At 36.6% G+C, this 17,256-nt stretch overlaps 1 long non-coding RNA gene across 1 annotated transcript in view; it reads right to left on the bottom strand.

Moving 5' to 3' along the window:
• Positions 1–17,256, bottom strand: part of LOC117976803 (uncharacterized) — a 346,072-nt gene that overhangs the window by 243,224 nt on the left and 85,592 nt on the right. The gene's annotated exons all lie outside the window — the stretch shown is intronic.

Genomic DNA, 17,256 nt, shown 5'->3' on the forward strand with positions numbered 1-17,256 from the left:
ATAAGTTATTTGAAAAATTTTAAGAAAATTTAATAAACATTCAACTAGTTGATTCAGATTGGGATTGATTTTTCTTTCTTTTTTTTTTCCTTTGAATTTTGGTTCTTTTTTGTATGGTTAACTTGTGTAATTTCTATTAAAGACTGTTTGGGAGCAGTAGTCTCATTATGTCCTTATTTTCCAGCTTAAAGGTTGATCATATTCTAGTGTTAAGCCTTCATTTTGCTGTATTTTCTATATTCCCCTATCTTTTAAATGCTCTCCTTTAAATCTCTAGTTTCTTTGTCTTAGAGTAGTGAATTTTCCCCTAGTAGATAGGTAGGATATATGTCATTCTGTCTACCTCGTCTACTAATAAAGGAGATACGATAAGAACTGTAAGGCCAAGCTGCGTAGCTAACAGTAACTAGATAATGAAAGTTCTCAAAGAGAGAACAAGAAGAGTATATGCTAATCAAACATCTCACTGAAGAAACAAAGCCTCCAGTGATCAGCTGATTCTTTCCATCTTTCCAGGTATTGTGTCTTTTAATCTCTATCAAGTGAAATAGGTTGTTATTTGGGAGAGAACCAAAATTAGAAAGGGATTGTCTAGTGAGGGTATGTTCCTTTTTCTTTTTCTATTTTTCATGTAAGCATTATTTTTAATGTCTTCACATGGCTACTATATGAATAGTAACAATACTGGATTTAGACAGATGGAATTACCACATCAGGGCTCTAAATAAATTAAATGGGCAAATTAAATAGAGTTTTACTTATTAAAAAATACAGAAGAAGGTCAGTGCAGTCAGAACACATGGCAGAGACATGTAGGCATTTTAGCTTCCAGGAATGGCAGGCATGCAGACCCCAAATTTTCACTGGAAATGCACAGCTGTAGGTGTTAGCATCTGAGTGAATAAGGTCTATGACGGGTTTTCTGGTGCCCAGCCATTTTCTATAAGGCCAGATCCATAATACACATAGGCTAGTCAGGATTTCAGCCAAGGATTAGCCCATTTGAGATGGTGTACCTCATCAATCTTGGAATTATGCAATCAATACATGAATGGATTACAGAGCACAGTACATTTCACTCAGCATAATCACAGTTCACATTTATCACCTTCAGCTTTATTAGGCCAACACAGTTGACTATAAGTACATCTCTCAGCACTGTACAGGGGAAGAAGAACAAAGGCCAATCCCCTGTGCATTTCAGACAGTCCTGCCACCAGTCCTGACTGTAGTTCCCAAGGCCTATGCTGAATTTTGAGTTGTTTGTTCTTTTTTACCAAGTGGCAAATGTTTATACTTTTATTTCCATGATATGCCCACAGGCAAGATGAAACTAATATATTCCCTGAAGATTCTGAGTCAAACCAGACTTTGTCCTCCTGAATGTCACCCTAGAAACCCACAGAAGCATGCTGTGGATCCTGAAAAATGGATCCTGGTCCTCCTAAAACTCCATTAAACATTCAAAACAGAACTAATACTCTTGGGAACCCTAGGAAAGCTGGCACAAACACATTTAGGGCTACACACAGTCACTGAACGTATGTGTTTTCCACCAGAAAGCCATGCTCAACAAAACCCTAAACATACCTGGCAAAGAGTATTTCTCCTATTCGTGCCCAAGAAAATATATCTACATTTATATCTACATCTACATTTCCATATCTACATCTATATGTGTATATAGCTACCTTACAGGAAGTCATATACACAGACTTACATATAACATATATGTGTTACACTTATACGATAGCTGTAATACTATGTTACTTATGTGTGTTACATATGTATGTTATACTTTTCATCATGATACCTAGGTGTATTAGTCTGTTCTCACAATGCTATAAATAACTACCTGAGACTGGGTAATTTATAAAGAAAACCGGTTTAATTGACTCACAGTTCCACAGACTGTACAGGAAGCATGGCTGGGGAGGCCTCAGGAAACTTAAAATCATGGTGGCAGATAAAGGGGAAGCAGACATGTCTTCCATGGCAAGAGAAAGAGAGAGAGAGAGAGAAGGGGGAGGTGCTACCCACTTTTAAACCACCAGATCTCCTGAGAACTCACTCACCATCATGAGAACAGCAAGAGGGAAATCTACTGCCATATTACAATCACTTCCCACCAGGTCCCTCCTCCAACATTGGGGATTATAATTCAACATGAGATTTGAGTGGGAACACAAATCCAAACCATACCATTCCATCCTTGGCTCCTCCCAAATCTCATGTCCTTCTCACATTGCAAAATACAATTAATCCTTCTCAACAGTTCCCCAAAGTCATTTCAGCATTAACTCAAAAGTCCACAGTTCAAAGTCTCATCTAAGACAAGGCAAATCCCTTCCTCCTATGACCCTGTAAAATAAAAAATGAGTTAGTTACTTCCAAGATACAATGAGAATACAAGCCCCATGCAAGTCCAAAACCCAGTAGAGCAGTCATTAAATCTTAAAGCTCCAAGACAATCCCCTTTGACTCCCTGTCTCACATCCAGGCCACACTGATGCAAAGGGTGGGCTCCCAAGGCCTTGTGCAGCTCTGTCACTGTGGTTCCAAAAGGCTCAGCTCCCATGGCTGCTCTCAAGGGCTAGTGTTGAGTGCCTGTGGCTTTCCAGGTGTATGGTGCAAGCTGTTGGTGGAGCTACCATTCTGGGGTCTGGAGGATCATGTCCCTCTTTTCACAGCTCCACTAGGCAGTGCCCCAGTGAGGACTCTGTTTGGGGGCTCCAACCCCACATTTCCCCTCCACATTGACCAAGTAGAGGTTCTCCACGAGGCCTCTGTCCCTGCAGCAGACTTCAGCTTGGACATCCAGCCATTTCCATACATCCTCTGAAATCTAGGTGGAGGCTCCCCAGGTTCAACTCTTGCCTATTGTGCACCCATAGGCTTAATACCACGTGGAAGCTGCCAAGGCTTATGGCTTGGACCCTCTGAAGCAGCAGCCTGAGAGATATATGGGACCCTTTTTAGCCACGGCTGGATCTGGAGCAGCTAGGACACACAGAACAGTGTCTCAAGGTTGCGCAGGGCAGCCAGGCCCTGGACCCAGTCCATTAAGCCATTCTTCCCTCCTAAGCCTGTGATGGGAGGGACTACAATGAAGGTCTTTTCTATTAACATTCAGCTCCTCTTTACTTACGCAAATTTCTGAAGCCAGTTTCAATTCCTCCACCAGAAAATAGGTTTTTCTTTTCTACCACATGGCCAGGCCACAAATTTTCCAAACTTTTGTGCTCTGCTTCCCTTTTAAATTTAAGTTTGCATTCCAGTTTCAGATCATCTCATTACTTGCACATATGAAATACACAGTTAGAAGCAGCCAGGCCACATCTTGAGCATTTGGCTGCTTAGAAATGCCTTCCCCCAGATACTCTAAATCATCTCTCTCAGGTTCAAAGTTCCCAATAAGTTCCTCATCTCCATCTAAGACCTCATCAGCCTGCATCTCTGTCCATATCACTATCAGCATTTTGGTCAAAACCATTCAACAAGTCTCTAGGAAGTTCCAAACTTTTCCATCTTGTCTCCTTCTGATCCCTCCAAACTGTTCCAACCTCTGCCTGTTTACCCAGTTCCAAAGCTGCTTCCAAATTTTCAGGTATCCTTATAGCAATATAAAGATACTTCTGCTACCAATTTTCCATATTACTCCATTCTCATATTGCTATAAAAAAAGAAAAGGTTTAACTGGCTCATTGTTCCACAGACTGTACAGTAAACATGGCTGGGAAGCCCTCAAGAAATTTATGATCATAACAGACGGCAAAGGGGAAGCAGGTACATCTTACATTGCTGAAGAAGAAGGAAGAGGGAGAAGGGGGAGTTACTACACACTTTTATTTATTATTTTTTTTTGTGATGAAGTCTCACTCTTTTCCCCAAGGCTGGAGTGCCATGGAATGATCTTGGCTCACTGTGAACTTCACCTCCCAGGCTCAAGTAACTCTCCTGCCTAAGCCTCCTGGGTAGCTGGGACTACAGGTATGAGCCATCATGCCTGGCTAATTTTTGTATTTTTAGTAGAGATGGGGTTTTGCCATGTTGGCCAGGCTGGTCTCCTGACCTCAGGTGATCCGCCTCCCTTGGCCTCCCAAAGTGCTGTGATTACAGGCGTGAGCCACCACGCCCCACCACTACACACTTTTAAACAACGAGATCTTGTAAGAACTCACTTACTGTCACTAGAACTGCAAGAAGGAAATCCACCCCTGTGATCCAATCACCTACCACCAGGCCCCTCCTCCAAAATAGGGGGTTACAATTAAATTGAGATTTGTGTGGGAACACAAATCTAAACCCTATCACTAAGGGATACTCTGTAACTATTCAATACATTAGCAGTTTTAAGTTGTGCTAAGCCTCCTTGTGATATTCCTAGAAGCTTAATATTTTTTCATGCTCACAACAGGTTCAAAGAAAAAATTTTGAAACTCCAAGTGCCAGGGCCAAATCAGATGTTAACTCAGTCTCAGCTTTGCTACTAACACAAGTTCACTTTCTTCATATCTGACAAGAGAAACAGATCTCTTCAAGTAGATACTTTGGTGAGGGAATGAGTTCATCAAAACCCCATCAAGTCCCCTCAAATGACAAACCCATCACTAAAATTGAAGTAGGGGTAAAAAGGGGAGGCTGTGGGCATGTTGTACACACATCAAATTCAGAAAACTTTGAAAAGAATTGTGATGGCCAGGAATGTGCGGGTCCACATAGAGTCTGAGTTTCTGTGGGAACTTGGTCTTCTAATCACCTGCTGAAAAGACTCTTATTCTTGAAACAGCCATATAGGCATAATTAAAGGCCTATTTTTACAAATCATTTCTGAAAGTCCAATGTCCTCTTCTTTTATTCTTTTCACTACCTTCAGCTAATTTTACTGTTATATTAATTCATATTAGACATGAATGATTACTACATATCACTATTCTAATACCATCGAGGTGGGCTGTTTTCAGATTTGGAAGTAGGTTATTACCCCCAAATAAAGTGCTAATCAGTAGGATATGCATGGATGTTAATTGTGAACAGGGAAACCCTCCCAGGGATTCTTGCCTCTTAGCAAATGCACAAATGTACATATACTCTAGTCAAGAGAATAAAAATCTGTAACTAGTTACCTGGTTTTCAAAATATTGTCAAACACTAGATTTTCATTATATTGAGAGATTAAAATATCAACCAAAATATTTCTTTTATATTTTTTAGCCAGTAAATAGTTTTACTATTATATCTATGTATCTATCTATATTTATATATATATAGGCATCATTTCAGATGTTTATTGGCTATCTAGAATATCTTCTTTCATGAAATACCTATTCAAGTCTTTTGTCTTTTATTCTGTTGGGTTGTTTGCCATTTGTTCTGTCAATTTATTGGAATTCTTTATATATTCAGGATATTCATTTTCTTAGTTGTATATCTTACAGATTGTAGCTTTTTCCTTTTTTGGTTCTTGTTTCTTCTCCATAGTGCCTTTAGATAAACAGAAGTTTTGACTTTATTTGAATGTAATCTAATTTAGTAATATTTTTCTTTATGGTTAGTGGGGTATTTTTTAATTCTCTATAATCTGATCATGAAGATGTCCTTGGACATTAACTTTTGAAAGCTCTATAGATTTTGGTTTTAGGTTTAGGTTTTTAATTCACTTGGAATTGACATTAGTATTCATGGTTTGTACAGTACGTGCTCACAGAAATTTGAACACACACTTGCTGCTTTCTGTACTTTCTTATTTTTGTATTGGATCTCTGACCTTCCATCTTGCATCATTTTCTGTCTGCCTCAAGTACATCCATTGAGGTTTCTTTTAGTGGAAGTCTGGTGGCAAAATGTTCTCTTCAGTTTCTCTTTTTGGTAAATGTCTTTATTGCACTGTCATTCTTGAAAGACATTTTTTGCTGGTTATACAATTTTAGAATGATAGCTACTTTCTCTTGGTACATCATTCCACTGTCTTTTGCCTTCCACTGTTGCTAATAACAAGTTAGATGTAGTTCTGTCTCTTTCGAACTCAATGTGTGCTTTTAAAATCATCTTTTTATATTTGTTGTTTTGACTAAACTTTTTAAAAATTTAATCTACTTTGGGTGGGAGGCTGCATCTTGCAATTAAGAGTTGGTGCATTTATTAGTTCTTGAATTTTTTTTCTGATATTATATTTTTCAAATACTGTCTCTGCCCAGTCTTTATCTTATGTCCTCTACAACTCCATTTACACATATGGTACACATTCACACTGTATCCTCTATGCCCCTTAACCCTTTATAATATGTTCCATATTTTTATCTCCTTTTGCTAAATCATGCAAGCTTTTTAACCTTATGCCTAATTTTTAGTTTATTATTTTTGTTTCAGTTCTATAGTTTTTCCCTCTTACATTGTATTTTAATTTTTAATGTTATTATTTGTACTTCTAGTTCTATTTGATTCTTCAACAAATATATTTTATCATTCTTTATTGTTTGTCCCATTCACACAACTGTAAGTTTATCTTTCATTTCTTTAAACATGACAAGCATAGGTATTTTATAATTTGTACCTGAAAATTATAACATCTGAAGACTTTGAAGGTCTTTTTCTTCTGGTTCTTGCTCATAGTACTTTGTTTTCCTGTGTTTGGGAAACATTCGAGGCTTAAGATCCTTCAAGAACTATATTTGCGTCTTCCAATTGCCTGTGGAACTATTAGTCAACATCTATTTTCATTTAATGCAAAGTTTTAGATCTCAAAGGTAACAAATTTAGGCTGCAAAACTGCATGAGGTCCAGCTGGTGTTTCCAGATGTTCACTAATGATATTTTCCCCTTCATCTCAGTCCCATATTTTGTGCTAGCTGATTTCTCTTGCAGTAGTCCTACTTGAGTGTGGCAGAGATTATTTCTGGATCACTGTTATGCACACTTTAGCTTTATGAAGTAAAGATTCATAGTATTGGGTTGATGCAAAAGTAATTGCAATTACTTTTGCACCAATCTAATAGATTTCATACCTTACATAGGCCTTGGATACTTTTTTCCACTAGACCTTGAGAGTCCTTCAAAACGCAGCCCAACTTCTCAGGCCCAGTAAATGCCCTTATGTGTTTGTTTGTTTGTTTGTTTGTTTGTTTGATTGCTTCTCTGGATTTCTGCCTTTGATTAGTTTTTTCAACCGAGAATTCCTTGCTTTCCTGCAACTCTTCAGTTTATTTAAGGTCATTAATATTTATTCAGGATTGTTCTTTCTCCAGTAGATGTCTACTCAGGTTCCTAATCCACAACATTACTAGAAATGAAGGTCATAAATGGATTTCTAAATTATTTTAAACTCTGTAATTCTGCCATTCTACATTTTCATTTGGATTATTTTCTTCTATCATACTTACCCAAACTAGGCAAGTGGAAAATTGACAGAGTTTGACAAGCAAAATGAATTTTTTAAAAAATATTCAATAGAACTTATGTATCTAAACATTCCATTAATACTAGTAAGATTTGACTCAACTTTCTGACTTTGCATCACGTACTCTTCTTGAATATTTTCTCAATATACATTGTATAAATTACTTTAAATGTCTCCTTTTTAAGACTATTTTGCTAATTAATTAGATGAAATCTTTTGAGACTGTATTTATCTTTCTCTTAATGAACTTATGTGGTGAATACTCATGATATATTCTCACGTGATCTCACTTGTAAGGGCATACAACTTCCGAGGGTCTATTTTTATGTCTTTTTCAGTCTTTCCTTCAATATCTCCTAAAATCTGTTTGGAATAGATACGACCTTAAAATCCTCATAACTATTTCCTCCATGGATTCAAAGATTGATTGATTCATTCAATTACTGTTGACTGGGGAATTTAAAAGCACAAGTCTATGTTTGTAGAATCACTAAATTATCTGAGACAGGTATTCTTCTAGGTATTAAGACTGATCGATTCAGCTGTGTTCCAGTGGATACTTGGCAAAAAAAAAAAAAAAAATAGCAGAAATTTGAAGTTTGAAGAACATTTCACTTAAATCCTATAACCACATTCAGTGCTAGCAATATCATCAGTAATGACCAGCAAGTCACGTGTTGGGTTAAGGAACTGTGGTCAAGGGGAAATATTCAGATGTCCTCAGATTATATCAATATTTAAACCCAGCTCAAACTACAAAGTCACAGAAATTATTTAAAACAAATTTATATAAATATCCATTCCATGCCATCCTTGATTTAAATGCCATATTCATTCATTGGAAAAAGAGGGCCCTTAATATTGTCTTTTTCTGATCTGCTTTCAGGCACCAAGAATAACACACCTACTCTAGGAGGCATGTTCGTTCTATATCCAAATCAATGATCTTCTATTCTTCAGGAAGGCAGGATTCTTTCATATCTTCCTGAAAAAGGTGAAGTTCCAAAGAGGCAGGATTGCTAATCTTTGCAGGTCCTTGCAGACCCTCTTCAATTCCAGATAAAAATGTCTTCTTATAGGCAATGAGGCAGAAAGAAATTAGGGAAGTCAGAGCGATACCTGTGACCAAAATTTTGACCTTTTCTAGTTAATTTGGTTTCTCTTTCATAACCCAGTAATATACCAACAAAATGGGGGAAAAAGATAATTGTCCAGCCATTGCAATCATTTGCCCAAAGGTAAACAGAAAAACAGTAGTTAGTATATCATTTATATTAAAAAGCAATGTGTTATTTATCTCCTCCCCTAAATAGAAGTCGAGCTAAAAAGAATTATGCTATGGTATAATTTCAGCATTTCCATCCCAATGTTTAGGAGTGGAAAGTCAGTTTCCAAGGAGCTTAAAAAATACCTTTATTATAAATCTTCATTTCTTAGATTAAAGCTCTACTTGCTCTTTCTTGTATTTGCATTCTTATTGACATTAGAGTTGGAAAAGTAATATATGCCTAGTATGTGACATTAATCCTCATGTAACAGAGATCCATGAAGATAAAATTTATCTTGATAAAGTTTGCAGCCTCACCTGCCAGGTTTTTGAGCTGCTTACTGCAACCACATGCATCTCTCTGCATTCTTAGGATTTCAATAAAGGTTTGTGATAAATGGGAAGCTGAATGGAAGCCTCCTTCCAAAATTATGCTTGTAAAACATTGGGGAATCTTAATCCCTAAAGGATAATTATAAATATTTAAAATGTATTCTTGCTTGTGCTCACTTTCTGATGTTTCTCGTAAGACTCTTTATATAAAAGATTATTCCTATACTAGCTTTTGAAACGTCATTTTAAGTTTCTACTCTGTTTGTAAACTAGGTATATAAGTTTCCTAGGACTATTGTAACAAAGTACTACAAACTTAGTGGCTGAAGACAACAGAAATGCATGTTCTTACAGTTTGAGAGGCCAGAAGTCCAAAATCAAAGTGTTGTCAAGGTTGTTTCATTCTGGAAGCTCTGAGGGACAATCTGTTCCATGTCTCTCTCTTAGTTTCTGGTGGTTGCTGGCAGTGTTTGGCGTCCCTTGGCTATTGGGTGCATCACTTTCAATCTCTCTGTCTTTACATGACCTTCTCTCTGAGTGTCAATGTCTAAATTTCTCTCTTAAGGACAAAAGTCATAGGATTAGGATCTATCCTAATGCAATATGAATGTGTCTTACCTTGACTACATCTGCAAAGGCTCTATTTCCTAAGGTCACATTCTAAGGTTTCCAAAGAATGTGAATTTTGGGAGGATACTGTTCAAGTCAGTTTACCAGATAAAACCAATTTCATTTTCAGAAACAAAGGATTAAGAAGAGCACTCAGATAGTTAGAAGAAGACCCATGACTAAACACCAATCTTTTGCCCTGTATTCAGAAGCTGCCTTACTCTGGAGGACTTTTGGAGCTTGTCTTCTGTTCTATTTTCAAATGCAAACATCTACCCAAACAGTCTGTTAAAATCACTTCAGCTGTTTATTCTTTCCCCATTTTTTAACATTTCCCCCTATGTTTCAGGAGTTTCTAAATCCATAACTCTCATTCACCAAATCTCCCAAAATGACAACAAAGAAAACCACTTTATAGCTCTCCTCTATAGCATGTGATAAAACCTAGAGGAACTTCAACGCAAATGAGGTGCTTGCCATTTTATGATACTGATTTTATATACATATATGTGTATTTGTTTGTTTTCCTCCTTTGGCACTTTTAAACTTATTTTATTCATCAAATAGATTTTGGCAGCAAAATCTTCAAAGATCATGCCAGCAAAAACCTGGCCAAATTTAAGATTGAGGTTGCATCAGGCTATATATTAACACACCTGTGAATTGTCCAACACAGCTCCCAGAAGCATAAAATACTCTGTCAGGAAAAATAAGTTATTTTATTATACTTTTGGTGTAACTAGCCATAGCCAAAGACTTTTCAACACAAACTGAAATCAGCAAGCAATTTTATTTTAGTTTTTTGTTGTTTCCATATACCAACTTAGTTCCTTTCTTACCTGTGGTCTCTTTGTTCATGTGTGGATGTATTAACCCTGTAACTCATATCCACAGGAGATATTCTGCAATACTTCACTCACATAGACACCAGCAATACACCACTGCAGCATATTCTCTGTAGCAATTATTTTATAAATCACTTATTTAAAAGGGTTTGGACTAGGGAAACCAACTTTCCCGTGGCTATTATATGACTCATGTTTTAGTACATTTACTTTTTGTCTAACAATACAGTTTAAAAGAAGTAAATGGATTCTTTTTAAATAATTGATACTGATTTTGCTTTTTATGTCTCATCTCTAGACTATGCAATTTATTTCTTCTCTCCCAGCACTGAAACAACTTCTAGCACTCACATTTATATGTTTTTGTACACAATATCATTTGGTAATCAAGTATTCTAAGAAGCTAGTTTTCTGAAGCATAAAATGGCTACATAAATACTGATCTGTGACCTGTAACATTCAATTTCAAATCTTTTATTCAGAAATAATGTCCTAACAGGTAACTCAAAATTGAATTGTATGCATTGAGAAATATTAGACATGTAAAGTGAATCTAAGAAGGTTCATTCATCCTGCATTGTAAGTGAAAATAATAGCTTATCTTTTAAAATAAATCTTTATTCCTAAATTTTGTCTTTAGAATTCATTATTATTATTATTATTATTATTATTATTATTATTATTATTTTGAGATGGGGTCTCACTCTGCCACCCAGGCTGGAGTTCAGTGGTGAGATCTCGGCTTACTTAAACCTCCGCCTCCTGGGCTCAAGCGATCCTCCCACCTCAGCCCCTTGAGTAGCGTCTGCCACCAAGCCCAGCTAATTTTTTGTATTTTTGGTAGAGATGGGGTTTCACAATGTTGCCCAGGCTGGTCTGAAACTCCTGAGCTCAAGTGATCCGCCCACCTTCGCCTCCCAAAGTGTTGAGATTACAGGTGTGAGCTATTGTGCCCAGCTAATTTATTGTATTTTGGGTAGAGATGGGTTTTTGGCATGTTGCCCAGGCTAGTCTTGAACTCCTAAGCTCAAGTGATCAGCACACCTCGGCCTCCTAAAGTGTTGGAATTATAGGTGTGAGCCACGGTGCCCAGCCAATTCTTATTCTTTTAATTGATACATAATTGTACATGGATGTGGGGTACATGGTGATGTTTCTACATATACAATGGACAGTGGTATAAACTAAAAATAAAATCCTAAGCCTCAACCTCTTGGCCAAGAGGACCCCAGAAAAAAATCTAAAACCTGAATTCTTGGCCATGATGGGAATGGAAGTGGGATTTGCCTGGTTATACTCTCTCCCTTTCAGAGTTCAGGCACAACAACTGATCAGCATTAACACTAAAACAGAGACCATAAAACTAAAAATAACTGATTCTCTGAATTATACATAAGACCTAAGGCCATGCAAGACAAGGGTCAAGTCACAAATGCAGACCATCAGTTTGGCTACGTAGCATCCTTATCTTGTTAAAAATAATTTCAACTTTTATTTTAGATTCACTGTGTTAATGTGCTTATAATGTTGGCCCCAGCTGCATCTATGTTGCTGCAAAGGACATGATTTTGTTCTTTTCATGGCTGCGTAGTATTCCATGGCATATATGTACCTCATTTTCTTTACCCAATCCACTGCTGATGGGCACCTAGGTTGATTCCATGTCTTTGCTATTTTGCATAGTACTGTGATGAACATGTGAGTACATGTGTCTCTTTGGTAGAATCATATATTTTCCTTTGGGTATATAACCAGAAATTGGACTGCTGGGACAAATGGTAGTTCTAGGTTTGTGACAGGTAACTAAATCTTGGGACCCCAAACTCATTAAGCCAAAGGGAAAAGTTAAGCTGGGAACTGGGTCACGCAAACCTGCCTCCCCCTTTCGGTTCCTAAATAAGATGGCTACAAGACGAAAAGCTACACTCTTCCTCCCTATTTTTCCCACAAGGAAATTCCTACAGAGCTGCAAGATCTTTACCCTAAGGTGTTTCTATTAATATTTCACCATGGCAATGTAAGTTGATAACTTATCTTTACAGGTGCAGTCACCCCCACTGCCCAAACACAAATGCATATCTGATTTTTCCCCTGCCCCATTTTTCTATGTTATCTTTTGTAAAAAGGCAGATTCCCCACATTTTTCCTCTGCCCCATTTGTTTATGCCATCTTTTATAAAAAATACAGATTCACTGAGCCAGACAAAGGCAAGAATGACTGTTTTTCCCTATCCTCCTCTCACATGAAAATTGTGTACTTCTCAATACCCTACCCTTTCCCCTTTAAATTTGGAGCCCTCAAAATCATCGTCAGAGAAAGGCACAGACCTGTCTCCCAGGTGTACATCCTTAACTTTGGCAAATAAAACTCCTAAAATGATTGAGACTTTTCTCATCATTTTTCTCGATTGACAAGTTCTTTGAGAAATCTTCAAACTTCTTTTCACAGCGGCTGAACTAGTTTGCATTCAGAGCAACACTGTATAAGTTTTCTTACACAACCTCACCTGCATCTGTTGTTTTTTGACTTTTTGACTGCTGTGAGATGGTATCTCATTGTGGCTATGATTTGCATTTCACTGATGATTAGTGATGCTGAGTATTTTTCTCATGTTCATTGGCTGCTTGTGTCTTTTGACAAATATCTGTTCACATCTTTTGCTGACTTTTAATGGGTTTTTGTTTTTTGCTCATTGAATTATTTAAGTTCCTTATAGATTCTGCATATTAGACCTTCCTTTCACCATATCCAAAAAAATTAACTCAAGAAGGAGTGAACATTTAAATGTAAGACCTCATACTATAATAATCTTAGAAGAAAACCTTGGAAACCCCATGCTGGATACTGGCCTTTGGGAAAAAAAAATATGACTAAGTCCTTAAAAGTAATTGCAACAAAACAAAAATTGGCAAGTGGGACCTAATCAAATGAAAGAGCTCCTGCACAGCAAAAGAAACTATCAGCAGAGTAAACAGACAACCTTAGAAATATAAGAAAATATTCACAAACTATGTATTCTACAAAGGTCTAATATCTAATATCCAGCATCCTTATATTAATCTAAAACATTTCTTTCTGTTGGCTCCAAGTTTTAGACAGAATCTTACTCCTTTAACCAATTGAAAATTAAAGAATCTCTGAATCCACCTGTAACATATAAGCTTCCACTTCAAGATGTCCAGCCTTTTGAGGCCAATCCAACGTATACATTCCACATATTGATTTTGGTCCCTGCCTGTAACTCCTGCCTCCCTAAAATGTGTAAAACCAAACTGTAGCCCAACCACCTTGGGACCACTTATTCAAGACTCTTTGGGTTTATGTTTTCCCCAGGCCACAGTCACTCATACTGACTTGGAAGAAGCCTCTTTAAAATATTTTGCAGAGTTTGGTTTTTCCATTAACAGTGGTCAGATCAGGATAATTAGCATATCTATGATAATTAGCATATCAAACATTTATCTTTTTTTGTGTTGGGAACATTCAATATCCTCTCTTCTAGCTATTTGCATATATATAATATATATGTCTAGATTTCAAAAAATAATTTCTTACATTAGAGCAAATAGTAGAAGGTTAAAGAAGAAACCAATAGGCATGCATTCTGAAATTAACAAAACTTTTTCCATGACAACTTATGTAATCTTGCTTGGGCATCTAAAGAAATACAGGTTCAAATAAACTGAACATACAGTCCATACAAGCATATGTAGGATCAACTTGTCATTAAATAATGAGGCGTATTTTCTGTGGTCCTTTGGCCCTGTTGCAAGTACAGAGTGTCCTCACACCATCCCTCTTTACTTTCATAATGCCCAGGATGCTGAGAACACTAGACTTGGGCACACTTCTATTTTCTACCACCAAAATAAAGGTTATCTTCCCATCTCCATGAATCCCTGTTTGCTTTAAAGAAATTGATAGCTCAATTTTAATATAAAGTTTATAAATCAAAATTATTTAACATCTTTCACGTAACATGTAACTAGTTTTAGAGGCTTCCAAAGCCTCAATTGACTCTAAAATTATTGTATCCTGTGAAAATCCCAGGCAGCAGGGTATGGCCAGCAGCAAGACACTCCAAGACAAGGGATCTTAGGAAGTGCATCTTTATTGGATGTGTGAGGGAGGTCTTGCATATTTATCACGTTTTATTTCCGTATGTACTTAATCAGGTCAAGTGCAAACAATTCACCCACTTCCAGAATATTCCTTCTTATATCTGTAATAGAAACTATGCAACTCAACCACTTACCCAACCCTTTGCCTCCTCAGACTGTGGACAAGAATAGGCCTTGGCTAAGGACTAAAGCAAAGTCTTTCGAAAGTAAATGTATCACTGGGTGTTAGGGAGTACGTATTATATGGTCTATGGGTCAAGATTGGGCATAATTTTAAATGCCAGCAATTCACGAATCATACCATTTATAAGGTAGAAGGAAAGAACTGCAAATGAAAGAAACTAGTACTGCTCTGCACAATAAAGTAAAATACAATTTTCATTGGTGTGAGGATTAACTGAGTTAATATAAGCAAAGTACACACAGCCCAGAAGTACTCAGTAAGACAACTGCTATCACAAAAAAAAAGTTACTGCTAAGTAATTGGAAAAATAAAGGAGAATGTGACTGACATATTCCGAAAGAGAGAAATCAGACTATGTGCACCCTGCATGGTTCTAGAGAAACTGGAAAACCAAAGCAAGTCTATAAAGACTCTTTTACTTGTCCACTGTGCATGAATGGTAAATTCCTAGCAATGAAAATGTAGGGTCCAAAGAAGAATGCATCTTCTAATCACTTTTAAAAGATATTGCTGAAGCCTTCTCCAAAGAAATTACACCAATTTTCACTGCCACTGGAATGAATAAATGTATCTGAAACTCCACACTGTAAATATATTTAAAATTACTTTATATATATACTATATTAAGTATAATTATATTGTAACTAAGCTGTTATATATAGCATGTTTTATTAACATTAAATATAACTATTGTTATAATTTTTGCCAATATAATGGGTGCAAAATTACCTTGTTATGACTTGAATTTTTTTAATTGTATTTGAGGGCGCTCATTTTTTCATCAGCTGCCAGTTCAAGTTTAGAAGAATGATCACAACCTCCCCCTCCCCATTTGATACAAAGAGGCCTAGAGAGAGGAAGACAGTACCTTTGGGGGACCCAGAGTTTGTGACTAGGCAACTATATCTGTCCTTGCTGGAAAGGGGAGACCCCTCTTGCTATTTTTATTGTGTTGAAGCCAGAAGAGGTAATTGGGGTGCTGCTCCCTGGCTGGGTGGTTGCTGGACCATAACCTGTACCCTTTGGTAGAAAAGGCAGAGATAACACCTTGCTGGCCCTCCACCGCTACAGGTAGCTTCTGGAACTAACCAAGTCAAGCCTATTTTAATGGATATAATAGCAATAACCTAATTAGTTTAGTTACTAAAAATCATTTTAAAATTATAAAATTAGACTGAATTATCTATCTTGTGGTGAAGAAATTTTGACAAAGCAAATGGACATACTTAATTTTTGGAAAGAAACATTTCTCATTCTTTGTGACTCCAATGTTTTGGCTATGCACGAGTATATATGCGTATCTATATATGTATAAACATATCTATATATGTATAGTTTATACAGAGCTATGTATGTATAGTTTATACATATCTGTATGTATAGTTTATACATATCTATGTATGTATAGTTTATACATATCTATGTATGTATAGTTTATACATATCTGTATGTATAGTTTATACATATCTATGTATGTATAGTTTATACATATCTATGTATGTATAAACATGTGAAACTATATGTGTGTTTATATGCATGTATCAATGACATCCTCAATGAACAGAGCAAAACTTTGTTCAATACAGCCCAGTTCCTTTGTTCATTGGACAATCACCTTTATCATCTAATGCAGTTCTATATTTGCTATTCTAACAGCATCTATGGCCTCCCCAGAAACATCTAATTGCTACCTCACTATCACAAGTTTCAATCTGAAATCAAAAGCTCAAAAGTTCCTTTGAAGCCTTGCTGGAAGTCAGACAGTACACACTGAATGTATATGTGTTAAAATTCTGAAATAATTTTATACCAATTGGGAAATATTTGCTGTTTGAATTTTCTGTCTTGTCCCTCCCACCCACAACAACCGTCCTATGATCCCCAGAACTTTCTCATAATCCACCAAACAATGGGTTAATGCCTACTCCCAGAACAACAGCCATTACAATTACTCACAGTGTTAAACATTTTAAATATCATCCCTCTTTGATAGATTCTATACAGCAGGATCTAAATAAAGTTTATCCAACCAATGGCCTGTGGGCCGCATGTGGCCCAGGATGGCTATGAATGGAACCCAACACAAATTTGTAAACTTTCTTAAAACCTGATGAGACTTTTTTTGTGATTTTTTAAGAAATCTCTTCAGCTATTGTTAGTGTTAGTGTATTTTATGTGTGGCCCAAGACAATTCTTCTTCTTCCAATGTGGCCCACAGAAGCTAAAAGATTGGACACCCCTGACTCTAGATTATTAGAAATAAACATTCACATGAACAAAGATCCCTTCATATTCTAGCTTAAGCTTCAAAACCAAAAGTTATTTGCAATTTTAGAGGTTTATCAAAATCTCTCCTTTAAATAACTATCTAGAGTTAAATAATTTGTGTGTTTTTTTTTTTGAAAGGCGTTACCATTCTGAAAGTAGAGTAAACTACTTTCACTGAACTGATCTTTAGCCAGTTTTGGTGTTCATTTAAAAAATTTACAGTGTTATGCAT

The sequence above is a fragment of the Pan paniscus genome, chromosome 17 (genome assembly GCF_029289425.2).
Source record: "Pan paniscus chromosome 17, NHGRI_mPanPan1-v2.0_pri, whole genome shotgun sequence".
Classification (NCBI taxonomy): Eukaryota; Metazoa; Chordata; class Mammalia; order Primates; family Hominidae; genus Pan; species Pan paniscus.